Raw genomic sequence first — 21,945 nt, forward strand, 5'->3', positions numbered from 1 at the left:
GACGTCAGCATGCTGCTTAAAGAGGTCAAAGGGTGGCGCCGTTGATAATAAAAGCCGTCTCACTGCCAAAGGTTTGAATGCATCTGTGCATAAAAATCCCCGGTCAAGGTTAATCAGCCTTGTTATCATATACATCTGCCGGGATCAGCATCTCAAGGTCAGGAGACAAACAGCTTTCTTCCAGCCTTGAGTTTTGGTGCTGAATGAGTTTCTGAGGCGGTTAAAAATCCAGAGGAGAAAGGCAGTGAGGGGCAAGGACGGAGCTGTTAGATGTCCATTGTTGGGACTAAAAGTACATAAGGTTGTTATTGAGTGGATGGAAATTGACTTGGTAATTTTCTGTGCGACACAAAGTGCCACTGAAGAATAGTAATGAAGAAAGGATAATGGCTCAGCTCAAAGACAAAGAGCGAGGAACAGAAACGGGAAAGAAGGGACAAAACTTATCAAAACAAGATTAAGTCTGAACACTGGTTTTGGTTTAGTTTAATTTAAGAGAGTGAAAACTTTATCTCAGGAACAAAGTGGTTGATTCTCGTCAGCCCTGCAGTAAACTTTTTTATTTTAAGGCCAGTTTCAGTCAATCCTTCTCTTCTTCATACACGGTCTTGACTTTATTTGAAGTATGGACAAAAGCAACTTGACACCACAAACAGATTTGTTTTCTGCAGTTTGGTGCTTTGACAATTTTTCATTTCTGAGACGGAAGTTTTATATCTCAACAAGAGAGCTGGAAAGGCAGAAAGAGGCAAATTCAAACAGTCTGTGCTGAAGGCTGATTCATTAGCTGGATACTCGGCTAATCCACAATATGTCAAACAGAATTAGGATGTGTTCAAGGCAGAAACAAACCAAAACGCTAAGGAGGGCAGCTTTTTAGCTTTCTCAAGCAGGAATATGTGTGAGATGAGCTTGTGAAATAAACTAGACCAAAGAAATTACCAGTTTTTATCACAACTTATTACCAAATACAACACTAAGAGGTAAAGTATTTATCAGTAAAGTTATGTTGCGCTGTTGTTTGAAACGTGACAACAAGCTAACGCTGTGAGTTTGTGCCGTACATCAGTAGCTGTCTACAATGTATCCATAGGCTAATGTAACAACAAGCTAACTGTCAGTTTGTACAGTAGTTTGGTAGCTGTCCATATGTAGTGCTATCGGCACTGTCTGTAATGTGCAACATTAGTGAATCCTGGTGATATATGTGGGTTAGAATCAACATTAGCACAAACAGTTTAGCCTTTTTGGCCTCTAGCTCGTGCTCTATCTCTCTCCTGTTCTGTCTTTTTACGGACCTTTTCCTAGTTTTGATGTAAATGGAATGCACCACGTCTCATTTTTAGAGCCAGTCCCTTGTGGCCAGTGGAGGAACTGCAGCTCTGTTGTGCTGACTTTGGTTTTTAAATCTTAAAAGTTAACTTGTACTAAATGTGAACAGCTTTCAGTCAATACACCTGTAGAAGAGCTGTCTTTCTAAAAAAAAGTGCCTCATCATATGCTCTTTATGTCATGAGCAGGGTTTCCTCCAGAATTTTAATTAAACTGTGGAGGAGTCCCCGAAGTTTAAAGTAAATAAAAAAACACGCAGAGTGACAGGGGACACTTCTACTTGAGCTGACCCTATAAACAGATATAAACCATCGGCTGTAAAATTAATGGATGTAGTCACCGTCTGTTTCTGAAATGGATTTTGGAACGGGTGGTTTGGAAGTTGGTAAACTTAGTGATTCAGACAGGAGACATTTTTTGAAGCAGGCTGTAAAACGGTGTTTGGGTTTTTTTTGGCTTGGTGTGTATGTAACTTCCTGTACTTCTGGAGCCAGCCATTGACTCATACTCTTCAACTAGACGTTTTCGCTTGATATAAACACAGCGACGCAGTGAAGAAAACGAAAGTTAACTCTGCGACTCACGGGATGTTGTGACTTACATTGTTATAGCATATAAAGCGTAAAGTTAGATTATAACATATATTTGTACTGACTAATCGACCAATTTCCTTCAGTAACTGTGCGTGATGTAGAGAGCCGATAATTGTAAACTGCAAAGACCCCATGTCTCTTATTGGTTTGACCACGATATGATTCATGACCATGAGTGGGACTCAGGCCATGTCAACACGTAGCCTGGTATCTGGGAAGCCGTGTATATTTTTATAGATTTAGGCCTGTCACCACATGAAGTTGCAGTTTTACGTCACAACAAACAATGTTTTCTGAAAACTCTGGCCAAAGCGGTTTCATGTAGACACTGGAAAACAGAGTTTTTGGTTCTCAAACATCACAGCTAAATGACAGAGGCTCATCCTGACTGGAGTGCACGAGTTTCCCGTCTGAAAAACACTAAAAAGTGTGGGTTTGGCATCCTTCGAGCTGTGCTCGCCAGTGAATGTGTCTGCAACGTTTGGAAAAAAGTATTTTTAAAAACAAATGAGGGGAGAATATTTGTTTCTGAAAATATCTGGCTACATGTGGACAAGGCCTGAATCAAGGCAATTTTTATCACATGTACAAAATCATCAAAAACTGCTTTTATTTTGGCGGTGCGCCATGGTCATTTACATGTAGCGGAAACCTTGATGATGAATATCATCATCTGCACGGCCATGGAGGTTTGAATTGGTTTAAAGGTGTGTTTTCTTTCTTGATTAACCACAGAACTCAGTCGTAGCGAACACATCACAGCTCTGTTATGAGTTTTATTCTTTTCCTCTAAACCCTTCAGGATTATAAGAGTGATTCTTTAATTACGGGAACATTTCAAGTCCATGGGTAAAACTTTTTTTACTAAGTATTAATTTCAAGCAATGACCAATCATAGGCTGTATTCAGACCAAAAGGTCCTTTGGTCCACTTGTTTGGTCCGAACCAAAAGCTGACTTTATTTTTTCGTTTGGTTTGGTTCGTATTCAGATTGTACTTTTTGCAAGTGGACTATATTCTGTAAACACATCCAGGTGTGTGAGGATCAGTGCTCTCATTGGACAGCACTGACAAAGGGCGGCACACAGAGTACAGACCTGGAAATTAGAGGTGTCCCAGTCCGATATTGATATCGGATATCGGTCCGACATCAGCAAAAAAAAAAATATTGGTATCGTATCAGAATGCATCTAAAATCTCTGATATAATCAGTCCATTCCAGACTCCGCTTTTGCTGTTTTTATTTGATTTATTTAGGTTATTTTCTGGGTCTTCTAATTCATTCTTTGTTTTATTCAATTACTAGTTTATTCTTATGTTTAATGTTAAAATTTCTGTTACCCATTGGTTAATAATAATGGGTCAGTTTTTCCTCATACCTACTGTTGCTGACTACTGTTCTTTGTTTAAATAATATCACTGAATCAAGCCTTTTCTAACATGACAGACATACTACGGAATAAGTAATAAAAGTATGCATGTTTAATGCTGATATCGAATCGGATTAATATTGGTATTGGCCAATACTCAAAGCTGCAGTATCGGTATCGTATCGGAAGTGAAAATATAATATCAGGACATCCCTACTGGAAATGGAGGTAAACATGTGTTTGTGCTCTTATTAGAGCTGCTAAATCATTTTCAGTATTAAGAGCAGCTCCTTCAAAGCAGCTTAACAACACCGTTTACAATTTAGGAACAGGAAGACCAATGATCGCAGCAAGGAGGCGCTATGCTCTGCGTGTCCAAAGACGGTTAGGTTACAGTGGCTCTATAGGCCCAAAAGGAGCATGTATCCTGTAGTTAGTTCAGATGGACCTTGGTTTGTATTCAGACCTGCACCGGAGAACCACGAACCGCACCAGAGTTCGTTTGGAAGCGGACAGAGACCACCTCAAAAAGTGGGTCTCGGTCCGGTTGTTTGGTCCACACCAGGGTTCGTTTGTGTCTATTCACACCTGCATGAAAAGTCCGCACCAGCGTGGGAAACGAACCCTGGTCTGTTTAAAGTGGACCAAACAGTCCAGGTCTGAATACGCCCTCACAGTGGATCGTTTGGCTGATATTTCAATTTATCCAACACAGAAAATGAACAGTTTCATCATTTATTTAGCTTAAAATGCAAATCATGTGTTGGAATTTTTTGTATTATTTGTTTAAAATAATCATTAAAATATGAAAAAGATGTTTAAAAACTGATTTAATAATTTATGTAGATGAAATAGTTTACTTTGTGTGTGTCTGAGAAATCAGCATCATCAGTGTTACCCATTGAAAAAATGATTGTCTGTACATGGGGCGCATTAATTGTTCATCAACAGTGTAACTGTGATTTTTGTGCCATAATTCTTTTAAATTTTGGATAAAATGTGATACAAAATGGTGAGGGACATGCAAAATTATGCTCCTTTTTTTTAATATTTAACAATCCATTAGAGCTTAAGCTTGGTAATTAATGAATTAAGTGTATTCCAGGTGTATCATTTGCAATCAAATATAAAATGAAACAAAAATTAATTGTTCCCCTAATTATAGAAAGACTAATAAGCTGTGTTACAGGAATAAGACATCCAAAAAAAAGTTTAAAACATCATCATGTACAACCTCAGCCGGCAAGCCACGCACAAGACCAACATCGCCCTGGAAATTTACACAGAGGAGCCTTTGAAATGCTAATGCACAACGACTGAAGTACAGAATTTTAATGAGATTGTCTTTCATTGTAACAGTTGCTCTTTGTTGCTGCTCTCCACCGCTGATAATTCATTAATTGCCCTTTAGGCTGTAGCTGTGGCGTTTAATTAGAAGCTATGAGGGAATGAAAAGACTTTATCAATTACTTCTCTGTGTGCTAAGTGGATCCAAACATTAGCAGATGCTGATGCAGCTGACTTCACATCCCAAATTTAAGGGTGGGGGTTAAACATACGCGAGCAGATGCTGCTAATGCTACGGTGATATGAGTAAACGCCAGGCGTGGAAAGTGCTCTCTAACTTTCATTGAAGCACTCAGCCGTGAAGACGCTTCAGAGTCTTATCTTTGCTTTAGAGGAGGAACTGTAGCGTGATTATAATGTTTGGCTTTCAGTCTTTGCAGAATGACTTTAAAACTGCAATTATGTGCATTTAGCATCCGAACCAGACGCAGCTTTGCTGTTTTTCACAGAATGACAGCTGCAGATACCCGGGGTGGTTGGTGGGAAACATCATGTGAATAAAAAATAAATGTAAGATGAGGACGTGTTTTTAACAGAAGAGGTCCTCCTACAATTATTGACTGGAAACAAGAAAAATCCCTCTTTCTGTTTTTCTGCAGAGCTTGCAGTCGTCAGCGAACCCTTTGTTCCCCTGCAGAGCAAACACTGAGGGGATAAAGACGAGGAGATTGTCTCTAAGTCGATTAAATTTAGCATTTAGCAAAATTCAGTATATTTTTTTCAAAACATAAATATTCCATAAATTCTCCTCCTGTTTCTGTGAAACTGCTTAAGGACTTCAGATCAGTGACCCTGACCTTTGCTTAAAAAAAAAGAAACCCTCACCAGTTCATCGCTGGTTATAGACAGGCCCGACACTCCTGAGAAGGTTCGACCTTTGACCTCTGAGAGTTTTTTCTATGCTGGGATATGAAACTATGAGAACAGCCTTGGAGTTTTTCTCTGTGCAGTGCAGGATGTGAAATGTGAAGCACTCTGAGTATTGTTGAAAAGTGAGGAAGGTTTAATGGAAGAAAAGCTGCTGATTCAGACATCACTGAGCTGAGATGTAGAAAAGAAAAGAAAGCCTTTATTGTGATTATACAATTGCACAAAGAAAATGTTGCATCTTCCCTTTATATTTCAGCAAAACAACAAAGAAATAACTCACACTGAGGTAAGATTCACAGTGTGCGGATAGAGTTGGCATACGTCCTAAACACATCCATACAGATCAATAAGAAACATACGTAGAGTCTTAACAGGAGGAGGCCGGGTGGAGGAGGAGGAATTATCAAGACAGAAGCAGCAGGGATAAGAGAGAGTGGAGACATGATTTAGGCCCCATTTGAAAACGCTAAAACTCAGTGAAAAAAAAATCTGCGTTTACATGGAAACTCTGAGGGGATGAAAACGCTGTAATGAGCATGCCAGGCCTGTAGGTGGTGCTATAACTGTCTTGTCCAGAAGCAGCTTTTGGTAGATCTCCTCTGAAGTAGACGTGAGTCGATCATCTGGTGTGTCGGTGAATGCTAAGAGCAGAGGTGGAGCAACAGATGCTCAGTGTTTCAGAAAAATCCCACTCTGGGGGCTGTTTTCAAAAGTTTTAAGATTGGCTAAAACTCGTGTAAACTCGAGGCCAAAACGCAACAAAACTTCTGCGTTTCACCCTAAAACTGTTGTCCTGTAAATGGCCCTTTATATACACCACCTTAATGTTGGACTTGCACTGTGATTGGTTGCGAGGGGTTTGGTGATTGGAACATCACCCTGTCAGCTGAGCACAGCTAGGTGCATGATGTCGATGTCCTACATGAATTTACATGCAAAGTTAGAAAAAGAGTCATTTTCTAGCAGTTTTGAGCAATTTACTTGTAAAAAGTAATTATTTATAGTTACTTTTTACTTTACCAAGAACGTAACTGAATTAGTAACAGAATTACTGCTCCATTAATGTATTTAGTCACTAGGGAATAGGGATGAGTACCTTTCACAATTGAACCGATACGGTACCAATGCCCGGTACCTGGCAATTGGTATTGGTGCTCAACGGCACCAATTTCTGGTACTTTTTTGTGTTCATATGATAAAAAATATCAATTTAATAAAAGTTTGTAGTAATAAAATCTCAAATTTCTTTAACTTCACATATTTATTCTTCAATGTATAACCTTGCAATGCTGTGTTCATGTCCAGTATGGAAAATCACCTACTCTTCCACTCTCTCAAAGTCACAAGGATGCATTTAGGTACCTAAACATTTGATTTTCCATGAATCGGTACTTATGACAGAATTTGGTCGGTACCTATAAAAGTACCTAATTTGGTACCCATCCCTACTGGGGAAAGTAATATTTTATGTTTTTTTTTTTCAAGAAAAACCTTCAGTTTTGCAAAAGAATTCAGTTTTTGAGCAGGTTTTGCTCTGGGACATGATGTTCACATGTCTGTTTTTGCCTTTTCCATCTATAATGTTGGATTGGCGCCTGTACTTCCATCCATAAAACGTCAGTTTGAACCATCACAGGTGCGCCATTGACAGCCAGAGTCTGTGCAGTTTCTTTTAAGAGTCCAATATCTTCAAGGCTCTCCCTCCAGACATAATTTACAATCCCCAACAAAAATATAGAAGAACGTCAGCTGTCCTCATTAAACGTGACGTATGGCCTTGTTTTTAACCTCTAATTACTAATGAAAAGGAAACTTTAAAGAAATAAAGATGTCTTGAATTCAAGGCAGTCAAATTATATCTTCAAATCACTTCAACAATCAGACGTGAGAAACATTTCTACCAGGTGTGTCAATTTCTTAAAGTTTGACCACAGCCCATCTGGAATGACTGGGGAGATGGATTTTTTGACCCATACTGCAGCCAGCCACCAGGGGGAGCAGTTTTTATGGAGACCTCACTTCAAGCAGAGCAAGATGACCTTTATTTAATTTTCTTTACAGTCTATGAGTCAGATAGACCTGCCAACTCTCCTGATTTAAGAGGGCTTTTTAATTTAAACCGGACTTGGTTTGATCCAAAGACGCTGCATGAGATCCTCTCAGACTGAGGTTACACAGAAACACACAGGTAGCTGTGTGAGATTTGTTGCTGTAAAGTTTCCTTTAGCATCAAGCGAGCCTGGGCGGATACATGGTAACTTTCAGTAAAGTCAGTTTTACCAACAGAGATTGTTTTTTCTAAATTACCTCACTATCACCAAAACATGCCCTCAGCAAAGAGAGTCAGGCTGTTTAACTTCTATTTTTCCTCTCTGACCTACAAAAAGAGATTTTCTGCTCTCAAGTATTTGGATGTTTATTTTTTATTGATGTGCATAAATATTTATTCATTTCCTTTGCCTCCCTTTCTGGACTTTTACCCAGATTTAACCTTCACAGGTTGGGCTACTGTCTGGACGAGGACCTATCCCCTACTGTTTTTTCTGCCTTCTTGTGTGTGTGTGTGTGTGTGTGTGTGTGTGGTCGTACCTATTGTGGCTGTCTGCACCGCAGAACCAGCTGTCACACCCGATCAGGAAGCATATCACTCATGTTTTGGAGATTTAATTAGCCGAGCCTGGGCAAAGCTGCCCTTGGGAAGCCGGTTTTCCTTTTTCTTAATTGGTGCATTAATTAGATCAGAAAAGCACATTGTGTTTGCCCACTTGAAAAGCTCGACACTGTTGAAGCGTCTTCTGAGTGGAGGTGTGTATCTGCATGCGATATGAAGGATGAGGAGGAAATAATTACATCCTCAAACAGGGAGGGGGAGACGGGGTGAAGAGGGGAACAGAGGTCGGATCAACAGGTCCTCCACAAAGCTCAGATGACAGGTAGTGAGCATGCCCCTCCCTCAGTCCACTTCCTGTTATCTGTTCTGCATCTTACTTCAACGAGCTCCTCCCGTTCCTCTCCTTTCTGCTGCCTCTCAGCGTTTACACATCGACATATTTGCTCCATCTAATCAGGCTCCAAACGCTGAAAAAAGATGACACTCTGTACACCCACGGAGATAACAGCTAACGCTTTGCAAGGGCCCATTACACCCAGATGATAAAAGCCCACAAAGTGCCAGGTGAAACCCATCTGGCTGCATACATAAGCGCTCTCACACACACACACACACACACACACAGAGTGAATCACTCATGCACACATGCAAATTTTTGTTTACATTTACTGGAATAGGTTAAATCAGCCACTTGATATCTTCAGCACATGTTTCCACATGTAAATTAGCCCGAATAATTAGAGTTAAAATGTTGTGCTAAACAAACTACATGAATCATTTTGGGACAGAAGAAGCTTCTCAAATGTGTTGCCACACCAGCTGATGAAGTCTAGTAGAGAGAAGAGAGATCTGCGTACTTCTCTTTCTGTGATTAATTTTGTACTGATGGTGGACACTGGAGCCTAACTGTCAGACAGAAAAAGGACAGAAGAGCAGAAGGAAGAGAAACAGGAGAGAGATAGAGCACGAGCTAAAGGCTAAAGGTGCTAAACTGTTTGTGCTAATGTTGACTCCAACCCAGTGGCGGCTGCTGGTCAGTCAAGGAGGGGAAGCTCATTTTTTTTGGCCTACATCATAAATTTGTTTATTTATGTAAAGGTAATTCTACCCTCCATGTCAGCTTGTTATCAGCTGGAGCTGCTACGTGAGACGACGACAGGCTGTAAGTGTGAGTGACAGGGGGAGAAGCTCCTCAGCTGTAGCTGTAGCTGCTTATTGGTGAAAAGAGAGAAGATCTTTAAACACAACGCTCATTGTTTTTTAAGAAAAGTAAACTCTCTGGGGATCGATAAAACCTCCGGATCAGTCCAGAACAACTGACTGTAAAACTGAGAAGATGCTCCGGTGGAGGGTTATACTTCAAGATCTCTGACTGGCTCATTTCACTGTCAATCAAAAAGGGATTCAGCCTCAGACAGATCATCCAATCATCATGCAGAAGCCCAGCGTCCAGGCCAGCCCACTGCCTCATAGACCCCCAGAGACGCTGAGCGTCCGATGGGAGGGACAAAGCCCAGCGTTTATCCAATGACCATCCAGTTTCCACAGTGGAACAACCCACTCTACGCTTCCCCGCTGAAGTCAGAAGACGCTCAGCGTCCGACTGTGTTAAAGCGCTGAGACGCTGCGGGGATGAATGAGAAGGAGGTGGAGCCAGTTACCTGTGATAGGAGCTGATTCTGAACTAAAGATGAAGGAATTCTAGCTCAGATTTTATCAATGAAATGTTCACACAGCAGAACATATCAACACTTTTCAGAGACATTTTAGGGGAAGCTGAGCTTCCCTTGCAGTCTTATGCCAGGGGGACACTGTGCGATTTCGAGGGGATTTCACCACGATTTTGCTGTCGCAGACCACACTGTGTCATTGTGGAAACATTGTGCCCGGTCGGGAGGTCGTAAGCTGTACAGTGTGAGTGGTGTTACGTCACAATCCTACCTTCCTTTTTGATGCTGCGTTTGGCCAGTGAGCCCAGCGTTAATATTTTTGTACCTCAAGCTCCTGATGAAGGATGGACATCCCATACCGACCACGTCTCCTCAGCCATTCACGTACCCAAATCCTTTTTTTTTTTTTTTTTTGTTTCAGCGCACAAGACAGCACGCAACTGCAACAACTTGCTGCCTGCTCGCCATCTTGTTGTCAGGTACGCTGTGGTTGTCATAGGAACTAGGAACCTTTGTTTTTCGTTGTTCACACTCGACTCAAGCACGTCGACTGACGCTGACAAGTAGTCGAGGTTGTAAACTAATCGTGGCTGACAGCAGTCGTACAGTATGAGTACGCATGTCGTAGGGTCAAATAGAGGATGAGTGACAAATGCGGTCGTGCAGTGGGAGCATTTCCCCGACAGATTTCTAAAATCGCACAGTGTCCGCCCGGCATTAGAGCATTCGCCACTGCACTACATATAGATAACCATCTGGAAATAAAAAGATCATAATTCTGAAGGCATGGCAGCTTTTGTTTTGGCGTGGCGTGGTGGTGCACCATGATTACTTTCATGTTGCTGAACTCCTGCACTTGAACTTCTCTTTCATATTTGCCAGGCTGCATTTTTATTTATTTTTTCCTTTTGAGAGTCTAATCTTTTTTTGGCTCTCCCTCCCATCAGCTGTAATTGTTAAACGTTACATAAAGCTTTGTTATTAACCTCTAATAACCAATGAAAATGAAACTTTTCAGAAAAAAGAGGACTTGAATACAAGACAGCCAAATAATATCTTCAAATCACTACAACAATCAGACGTGAGAAACGTTTCTACCAGGTGTATTAATTCTTTAAAGTTTGACCACAGCCCATCTGGAATGACTGGGGAGATGGATTTTTTGACCTATACTGCAGCCAGCCACCAGGGGGAGCAGTTTTTGTGGGGACTTCACTTCATACCCTGGTTGGGGATCACTGAGCGCTTTGGATCTAACCATAACTCCAACAACACAGTCCCATAACTTTTAGAGCTCCCCCTAGAGGTTGGCTAGTATAAATAACGATAACAGATGGAACACGGGTCAAACAGTTAAACCTTAAACAGCCTCAATGTCTTAAAAAAAAACACACTCTTTTAATGTAATTCAATGCACACATCACTCTAAACGCGATTCCCAGCATGCTTTGTGTTGTGTGTTGCATCATCCTCGTGTTGGTGCCACTGATCACAGCTAATCTGGACCGTTTCATTAATTTTGCAGCAGAGCTCTGATGAAAATCCAGCGTCCTGAGGAAGCAGAGAGCGTCTGCTTGCTCCCAAACAAATGACTCCTCTTTATTTGGAAAAGACAATCTACTCCTTTAAAGTGAGGCTGTGTGTGTGTGGACACTTTTGTTGAAGTGACTTTATTCTAATGGCCCTCCCCTCCCTCTTCACATCCCCAGTATTAAATATGAGTAAAATGAAGGCTTCAGACATGCCTCAGCGCTCTCACAGCCTTATCACTCATCCTGAAGCAAATTAAGCTCATTATAATCCATTAGCCAGCGTCTTCAGGTTCCCTGTGGGCTGGAGCAGAGCATCTCTCATATCAGACCTCAGCGAGCGGCTGCTAGCCTGGAGACACATCATAAAGACTAATATTTTCTGATGTTTTCTGGCAACGCTGGGGGAGCCATGTCACCAGACTGCGCAGAGCGTCTTTACTGTAACCGCGTCCTGGATGGATGATGAGAGGAACGAGCGTGTGTGGAGTTCAACGCTCTGCAGCCGCACCGCTCGAACACATCCCCACTGACACGGTGTGGACTTGTATGTAAAACAGGGACTTCATCCGTCCTTCACACACACACACACACTCTTCTAATTGACTTGATTACCAATCCTCACTGTCCCAGTCCACAAACCTCAGGGCTGCTGGGAAATCTGTTCATGTTATCCCGTCTAAACCTTTGCCCGCCTACAAAGCAGACTTCCACTTCCACTCTGACAACCGCCAAGAAATTAGTCCCAGCGCTGCAATCAAACCGCAGCTCAGCTGGAGAGAAAAAAATGGAGGTCTTGTCATGTTCCTTCCTTCCTTCCTTCCTTCCTTCCTTCCTTCCTTCCTTCTCCTTCCACTTCCATTTCAGAGCGCCCCACACCCGTAGCCATCCACGCCAGCAGCTCACTATCACTTTCAACCCTGCTCTCCATCTCTATCAAGTAGGCCATCTAGTGTCTGGAAGTGATTATAGCAATATTTTAAGTCGTTTGGAACCTTGCCGTAGTTATGAAGCCAGCCATGAGCTTGCACGTAACTTTTTTTTGACATTTACCTCCTGAGTATGTTTCTGTAATGAAAGCTGAAATTATATTTCAATGTAAGCTAAACGCTAGCATACCAATGCATTTTCCCATATACGTTAGCATCAAGCTAGCACTATCTAATTGTATCGTTTTTGGTAAATTGAATAGAAATCTCCTATGAGAGAGTGATGTACATTTCTTTGAGTTCAGTTTTTTTTTTTTTTTAAACAATCTGTTTTATTGGTTTTCTTCACCGTAAACATATAAAGTCACAGATTGAAATTTAAACATAAACAACAATAACAACAACAGAAAGAAAATAAAAAAGGAAAAGAACCCTAAAACCCGCCCCTCCCCCAGGCTGGCACCCATTACCTAAGTATATAGTCTGTAAGTAGTTTGTGGTAGATTTTCAAGGCAAAAGTAAAACATGTTAAACAAAGACAGTAATAAAAGAACACGGACAAAAAAAGACAATATCAACCATACTCATAATAGCAAAAACAATTACAGTTTATGAATTAAAAGAATAATTAAAGAATAAATAAATAAATAAATTTGAGTTCAGTTTGTCAGTAAAACCTCAAGCAGAAAATCCTGAAATGGAGTTTTCTTGAGAAATGTTAGCTAACTGCTAAGCTAAGGTAGCTGTATGAATTCTCAACAGGAACCAGTAAATACCCATCCCCCACACGTCTCACTCGTCACACAGCAGGGATCCACAGCTGGAGGATTCAGGCTCTTATTCTGTTTTCTTCTTGAATAGCCGAGCACACATTACCAGAAAAAAACAAAAAACAATGTTTTCTCCAAGAAGAAAGAGGAACTTGAATTCAGAGCCATAAGGAACGGAGAGCTTGGAGATAATTATGTAAAACCCATAAACAAACCATAACACTTGAGGACACAATCACTGAGAGAAGCAAGTTCGATAGAGCACACCAGGTAATTTTCACTTTACCCAACAGGCAAGTCAGTTAAAGCTGCTTTCAAAAGACCAGGCTGAGTTATGATGATTAAAAGAGAGTTGTTTTTTTTTCACATGACGCTGAAGCTGAGTCTGAGAGAGTAATTACAGCTTTGGCTCCCTCAGCGCTACAGCAGTACAGTCAGTGCTGGATGACTGAGAGGAAAGTTTCTGCTCAGATCCCCTCTGTGTACTGTCCCATCCCCTGAAAATTAGGTTAAGTTGGTGCATTTTACACTTATCAAAAAAATACATGGTCTTTGAAAATGTCATGTCAACACATTTCAGAAAACTTAAAGATCAGGACTGGAAAAAGTACACCTGGACGAACATCAAATGATAAATTGGTTAAATTTGCAACAGACTTGTGACATAATTTGGCTTAAAAAGTGCATTTTACAGACACAAAGTCAGACAAAATCAAAGATAGTTCAAGGTCTCTGAGTTTTGTTTTGTTTTTGTTTTTTTTACTTTTTATACACAAAGCACTTGACAAAAAGCAAATAAATACATCAAAATTAAAAAAAAACAATAATAACTGTAATAAAAAAAAGTGACCAAACACTTCCTCCTCAACACGCATCAATATACAACACTGGAAACACTGAAGGGAAAATAAGATGTTAAAACTCAAGATAGGAAAATAAAACCATCAAATCAAACAAAAAGAATAAGATGTGCAGTTTTTGCGCAACTGTGCAGCTCTTTAGGAAGTTTTTTGTAAGTTTCCTATAGTACTAAGGAAAGTACTCACTCCTTACCACTATTTACCTTTACTCCCACCTGCTCCCTCTGCTGCGCCATCTTCTGACTGAAATTCTGTGAATTTGTCTCATTCATTCTTTAAGATAGATTTGGTGCAAATCTCCAAGATAAGAGGCTCCAGCATTGATATTTTCACAAAAGTCTTGCTTCCCTTGTCTAATGCTACTTTTACTGGAAATGTTAAGGCTAATGTTAGCTCGGTTAGCACAGGATTCTATTTAACACAACCAACTGTGCACCATACTTGGTGTCGTATGAACCTTCATCAGCTTAGAGACGCTACAGCCTCGTTTCCACCAAGTGGTTCATTTCGGTTCATCATGGTTCGGCATGCGTTTCGTGGTGTTTCCACTGACTAATCCCAGGACAGATCCTGCTTTTTGGGACCCTTCCGTAGGGGGGTGCCAGACTAAACCGATCCGCTCTCAGAAAGTGGAGTGGAGAAAGTGGCGCTACAACACTGCAAACTGTCGATTGGGCAAAGGAATCGTCACTTACCATGCGACAGTGGCTGTTGTATTTCTCCTGGTGGCACACAGACTTCTCTGGAGAGAGAAGAGCCACATGCCGATCACAAAGGAGAGGAATTGCTGGATGTCTTCCATCGTTGCTCTTTGTTTACTCTGTTTTTCTTCTTTGTTGGATTTATTAGCAGGGTTCACTGTGTTGTGCTGCTATGGCATCACGCTATTATGTTACTGATGGGGCTGTTGGCATCCAGCTTACACGCTACCTACCACGAGGGGGCAAGGTTCGCAGTGGAGACAAGAACAGGATCGGGCTTATGTGAGCCAAACCGTACCAAACCGTACTGATCTAAACCTGCTTGGTGGAAACGGGGCTTCTGAGGAGGATCTGTTTTAATCCGACTGCCTCGCTACTTTCTGGCTCAGAGACTTTTAACCAGGCATGTGTTTGTTTTTGAACAAATTAGCTTTGTTCAAGCCATTTTTTACCAGATACAGTTACATAGCACTGCTGTTTGAAACATGACAACAAGCAAACATTTTAGTAGCTGGCTATATGTAGTGCTATCGGCTATGATGTACCTGTAGGCTAACGTTAGTGAATCCTGATCATGTCCTGCCAGTCATCTACCAATCAGAGCTAACGTAACCTCACTCTTCATTTTATTGATAGACTCTCAAGTTTGAACAGACCACTGCAGAATAACTGCTGACTGTGGGTTGGAGTCAACATTAGCACAAACAGTTTAGCCCTTTTAGCCTTTAGCTTGTGCTCTATCTCTCTCCTACTTCTTAATACATGAAATAATTTTAGACAGAGAAGAACACAGATCTCTCTTCTCACTAAACTTTGCCAACCCATATAGGTGCTGAAAATCTCATTCTTAAGTGTACTTTATGATCAGGCAGATATCTAGAAGGGGGACTTTTTCAGGAGCCCCTTTATATTAGCATCAGTTACCCAGCAAGATGTTGCCCTGGCATTTTCTCTGAGACTGTTTCATCCCAGTCATAGAGCCTGAAAAACAACACTTATATTTCAGCTGCATTTGTAAGCATTTCATTTATTTCTAATTTGTATTCATAGGAATAATTATTAATATTTGAGAGTTTATTTCCCTCTGAAGTCTTAAGATAGAGCGTTGTGCAAACCTGCCTGTTGATGCCTCCAGCCAGACGGGAGTTGATTCTGTTTTCTGATGACAGTGTTTGTAACTCCTGAAATGAACAGCGTGTCACAGATATGACACATTTACATTAATGTAAGTGAAGTCAATGAAACCCGCCAGCAATTTTGTTGTTTTCACCGGGAACTGAGCGTCGGGGGCTGACTGTTGTAAACAAGTCATTTGTTGTAATGGGTCCAGAGCAGAGGAGAGGAATGAGGCAAAGACAACCGGTGTCTCTCTTTAAACTTTTGAACGATGGGCTGTTGACTCAGTAAGGGGGTGAGTCAGAGTGTTCACGGAGGTGTAATCTCTAGCTTCAGGCTTTGGAGAGCACTTGACTTAAATTACCAACAAATAAGCTGTACTTAAACTGAACAGATATAGGTTACCTAGCTCAAAAGCTGAGTGATTCACTACTCGCACTGGTTTCTTTGAGGGGAAAAAAGGTGTATTGTTAAAGGTTAAATGTAACAGAGAAAACTGACAATAATTCAGAATTTTGTACTTTATTTCAAAATTCTGGATGTCAATTTTCAAGTACAGGGGACTTTCCAATGGGTTTATACAATGATTGGATATGAAAATGGCATATAAGAGAATAAGAGTCTCTCAAAGGTAAATATAGGCTCTGTTAGAGGAAACAGTTTAATTATTTTTTAGCACTGTTCTCCAAACTTTCATCATTTATGGTATATAAAATCACATTAAGATTCAGATTATCTGGAGAAGTCTTTGTATAAAGGCACCAGGCTCTCAAGCAGTGACTCTGTAGTGGAAGTCACAGCATTAGTGCAAAATTAATTCCAAAAATTGCTGTCTTTGTCACTGAATCTAAAAGTGTGGGCCAAAACTGAACCACAAACAAAAAAAAGAAAAAAGAAAAAAGACAAAAACACTAAACTAAAAAGAAAAAAAAATTCAACCAAAAAAAAAAAAAAAATTCCAGAATTTTTCTTTACCTGTTTAAAGTAAAAATAATATTGATACAGAAATATATCAAAATACTTCAACCTGACCTGTGATAAAAAATTTTGGTATATCAACTCTTTATATTGATATTTTTGTCAAAATAAAGATTAACATTTTAGTGAGTTGGAAGTACAAAATGTCTTCTGCACCTCCACTGCAGTAGATGGCGCCAAAGAGCTACTCCACTGTATGTTGCCCATAAACTGTACAATAAATATAATCTCAAAGTATATTTTAAGTATCTTATTCCTAAACTTGATGACGTGGATTTTGATGCTTTAAACATCTGTTTTCTCTCTATTCTTGGGTCAGTTAGTTTAAAGTCATTTTAAGTTTATTTTTTACAGTGTTTTAGACTTTAGTGTCTTAACAGTTTCACCAAATGACCACGTCTTTCACCAGTAATTTCTTTGTAACATGAGTTTAATGTCACTGTAGTTTAAGTGACAAACTTGACTCACTTTTTTAATTTTCTAAGTCAAGTGTTTGAAACTTTGCATCTGACTTTCATTTTTTCAAACACAATAAATTAGAAAATTTGGTTTCAACCAATAGAATAATTAACTGTGAAGAATATCACAATGTATCACAATATTGTGATATCGTATCATGGCCCAAGCATTGTGATGCATATCGTGACGCTCTTGCAAATACTTACCCCAAGTAAACACAGCATTCAAACTGGGCTCCGCCTCCTTGGCTCAGTGCCAGCAGCAGCACACACCCACTGCCTCCAACCATGAAGACTAGCCTATCAACCACCTGTAGCATTGCGTTCCTACGTGGGAGAGGCTCAAGAACCATGCACCTGACTTAGCATGTTAGCAAATGAGCTAATCACGGGTATTTGACACATACCTGGTTAGCAGGAAGCTAACTAGCGTCACTCTTCAACCCGTACTGCTCTCCAAGTTCCTGAAAGTCAAACCAAGCTTCACCCTCGTTTAGGAAAAAGCTTTATCTTTTTGGAGTTGAGTTTCACTTTGGTGGTTTTTCTTCCTCTGTGCTACATTCGCTATCTTAGCCACTCTGATTAGCTTCTCCCGCTAGCTAATCAACACACAAAGCCACTTGCACACTTGGTGCCTTAAAACTTGACCCTCAATCTCAGCCCAGAAACATTGTGGAAACAACCCAAACATCAACATCCAGGCTGAGGAGGGGGTCAGTCAAACACAGACACTGACACACATGTGTAGAGGCCCAGAGGAGATAACTGAGCAGGATTATTCCTGTAAAGTTGATATTTTTTATTTTAGGAAAATTTTGCAGACTCCACCTTTAAAATGACACAGAAATGCCAGCAACAGTACAGACGCTGTTTTTAATCAAATACAAGGTCTGAGTGTTTCAACATCTTATTGATCCCCACCAGAGCACATATTCACCCTGATAAAGGAAAAGATCAATTCATTTCCAAATAAATAGCTCCCTGAGACTTCAGTTTCTGTCAGATGTGTTCTACAGGAGCTCAATAAGCTCCAAATCTGCATCATCAAACAGATTTATGAGGCATTGATGCGAGGAATATTAAAGACAATAGGAAAGAAAATGACTAAAAGATATTTTCTTTTATTCATCTTTTTTATGAATGGCGTAATAAGCCTCTTTTTTATTATCTTTTAATGTGGCTCCTTTCCAAAAATCAATAGGCCTTTTATGATTCATGTCTGGTTATATCAAAGAGATGTATGGTCTGCACAGAAAGTCAATGTGTCTTGCATGGCTGGCCCTGTAGCAATGCTCCTGAATGTGAATATGCTCAAATCAAAGGTTATAAACATGCATCACCACATGGCTCCTTATCTCTCAACAGGGAGCAGCTTAAGCCTCAGATGAAACATTGCTCTTGTGCACCAGGATCTGGGAGCAACATGATGTAAGTCCACAGTCACAGCGCTCTGCCCTGCGTGTCACTCATCGTGTTTTTTAAGGCCGAATTTGGTAGTTTAAAGAGCTTGTTTCATTTCGTATGCAGTTATCTCAATAACACGCTGCCGGCAATGTTATTTTTTCCAAATGAGCCTTCTTTTTAGTTGCACCCAGTATGAGCTGCATGTTTTCATTTTTGGTTTTGATGGTGACATGAAGTCACACTGACTTCTCAGCCCACAATCAAGACAAAGAGAGACGAAGGGAGCAAGAAAGGAAAAAAGTATCACACTGAAAACCTGGTTACATACCACTACCCACTGGTTCTTATGGCTGAAGAACAGCAGTGCTTAGTTCACTGTGTGGCTGGAATTGTGGAACAAAAGGTTTCCTCTTTCTCATGAGTTTCTACACCAAGGCTCTGCAACAACCTGCAGCTCTTTGACTCCTTTGCAATGGCTCCTTGTAGCCACCAACTTTCCATGCACCTGTGTTTTACCCCCCTGGTAAGATAACAAACAAAACAACAACGACAACAAATCCAGAAGAAAATACACTTAATTAAGCAATATTATCAATGTATGTTATCAGAATCAAGTGTCCTGTCAAAAATTAAAAAAATTTGTGCCAATTTCTAATATCCTTTTGTTTTTGATTTTTTGTTGGTCTTTTTTTTTTTAAATATTTTTATCAAAAATTTTAAACTATTTTTTTTCTGGGAATTTTTGAATATTTTTTACAACTTTTTTAAAAAATTGTATTTTGAAAAAAAAGTATGTTTTTATTTCATATATTTTTTTAAAAATATTAAATATTTATTAAATATTAATTTTAAAATTGAAATTTTAGCGAATTTTGTTTAAATTTCATAATTCCAATTTTTCAAATATCCTTTTATTTTTTATTATTTTATTTTTTTCCAAAAATATTTGGAAATATATGTATAAATATATATATTTTTTTGGGGGGGGGGGCGGGGGGGGGGGGTGAAAATGTGTGATTTTTTTTTTTTTTTAATTTTGGGATTTTAAAAAATGTATTTGTTTTTTTAATATTGTTTAAATGTTCACAATTTTTTCACATTTATGCAAATTTGTTTACATTTCAATTTTTTTATTTTTTGTAAATTCAATTAATATTCGTATTCCTGCAATTTTTGGGATTTTTTTATTTAATATTACAAAATTGAAAGAATTACAATTTTTTTGAATTTCAATACTTTTGATTTTTTTCTTTTGTTTTATTTTTGCAATTTTGTTCAAAATAATAAAAAAAAATGAAGACAAGTAAAATTTAATGCATTCCAAAAAAACAACAACAAAAAAAAACAAATGGTTTTGATAATATATTACCAGATTTTTGAAACAAAAGATCTGTCTTTCCCAAACGGCCACCCAACTTATAACTCTGTTTCATGAGCAGATAAAAAAAGGAAGTTTTCAGATTTATGCAAATGCTTTGCTTTTAAAGATAAACTTTTGATGCTTCTAAAAACACAAGTGTTTTAAGCTTTATTTTTGACGTCATTCCTTTTTTCTTCTTCCTGAAGACCACATTTTTTCCCAGTGTTGGACAGTTGACAGTTAACTGACAAGAAGAATCAAGAACTTATTTTAAAGAAGTTTATTAAAACTTCTCTTCAAGAAGTCACAGTCACAGCTCCTTTCTGCTGTATCGTAGTTTAAATCGCTGTCAGCATCTGCTCCAGTTTCCATCCCAGTTATCAAACTCTGTTAAGCTTCATCAAGACACAGAACTGGAGGAGATCACTTTGCATCTCACTACCATCCTTCTTCCTTTTGTTTATCTGCCGCTGGTTTAAGGTCTGGACAATAACAGGTGGATGAACACGGCTGAAGGAAGCGAAAACAAAGGGGGCAGCTGACGGCGGGTTTCTAATTGGATTCTATTAGGGAGGCGATTGCATCAGGAATGCTCATAATGAACTCTAATTACTTGTAGAGCTCTAAATGAGAAAATCAGTGGCGGGCAGCGGCGGGTTGGGGAGAGCTCTGGCGTGCTGCAGGTGACTCTGCTCGGGGAAATTTGCGTGACGAATGGCTCGGCGTTCACGTTTAGTCGCACACACTTGGACAGGATGGTTCTGCACAGTCACCGTCTGAAACGAGCACTGTGTTCTGTTTCAGCTGCTGAAATTACCACTTGTTGTTGTTTTTGTTCCTCTTGTCAATCATTTTATCCCTCAGGTCGATCCCTCTCTGTCTCAGCGCTTCTTTCCTGGAGGCTAAACGCCCCGCGGTGCTCCCTGGTTGGTCGGTTCCTCCCACCTCCTCGGGCTCTGTGTCTTTGTGTACTTTCAGCCTTGTTAGACTGTCAGACCAGGAGATTAGTCATTCAATCAGGCTGAAGCAGAGTCGTGGAGCAGATAACGCCTCAGCTGAAGGAGCCCTCTCTCCACGCCGCTCCATATGTTGCTGGAGATTGGCCCGCCGCTTATCGACGGGGGACATTAGCATCTTCCCAACCGTTTCCCTCCTTTCCCTCTGTATCTGTTTGCACCCTCCCTCCAACGGGCTCTATCTCTGGGTTCCTCTCTGAACTATCAGGATTACACACTCATTTCCAGCCTCTCTGCGGCAGCTTCTTATTCGCCTCTGATTCAGCTATCTTGGACAAATGCGCCGTCAAACTCAGCCTTTATCTAGCATTACCGGGTTGGAGATAGAAGTGAACGTTCTCTTTATTTGCTGCCAGTGTAGTCAGTTGTGTCTGTTTTATATTCAGATATTCAAAAGACATAAGAGTGAAATTGTCGCGCCTGCAGCCATGCTCGGCCCCCCTCTGTGTATTATGGGCTGCCATTTTTGCCTAAGTGACTGCTCAGCATGCCTTGGATGTGCATGAGAGAATAGGCTGACAGATGCAAGTGACAGAAAAACATGTGCACAAAGCTGGGAAACAAACATTTTAAACAGTGGAAAATGTGCTGCGCTTTAAAGGTGTTTCTTCAGAGGTAATTTCTGCTCATCTCTGCCTCAAGTCTTTCTGAGGGTGTTAACAGGGGCTACCACCGACTGTGGAGAAGAATAATGCAAACATGAATTAAATTTCTGTAGTGTTTCATTCTTGCTTCCTCTTTAGAGCACTTTGAATTGCAATTGATTTATGACGATACACAGAGATCGTAGAAGCACACTATTCGCCAATCTGCTTCGTATCTGGACTACAGGTACACCAATGAACGAAGAGAAAGCATGGCTGATAAGGAAAGTGAAAGTGAGAAGTTGATCCAGAATCCATAGCTGTGTCCTAATTTCTCTGCTGCAGTCTACGAAGGCTGAATTTGAAGACCGCAGAGCGTCGAAGGCTCCTCCAAAATGCGGCTGACGAATCCAGCCTCCTTTGCGGGTGCTGTGAAAGACAGATTCT

At 40.1% G+C, this 21,945-nt stretch overlaps 1 long non-coding RNA gene across 1 annotated transcript in view; it reads left to right on the top strand.

The window, feature by feature from the left end:
- Positions 1 to 19,077, top strand: part of LOC141805806 (uncharacterized) — a 28,092-nt gene extending 9,015 nt beyond the window's left edge. The window contains exon 3 of the long non-coding RNA XR_012599732.1: positions 18,500 to 19,077. This is a non-coding gene — a long non-coding RNA (uncharacterized LOC141805806). The remainder of the gene's footprint in view (positions 1 to 18,499) is intronic.
- Positions 19,078 to 21,945: the final 2,868 nt, after the last annotated feature.

This window comes from Halichoeres trimaculatus, unplaced genomic scaffold (assembly GCF_033239565.1).
Source record: "Halichoeres trimaculatus isolate MK-OKI-2021-1 unplaced genomic scaffold, fHalTri1.1 fHalTri1_scaffold_16, whole genome shotgun sequence".
Lineage (NCBI taxonomy): Eukaryota > Metazoa > Chordata > Actinopteri > Labriformes > Labridae > Halichoeres > Halichoeres trimaculatus.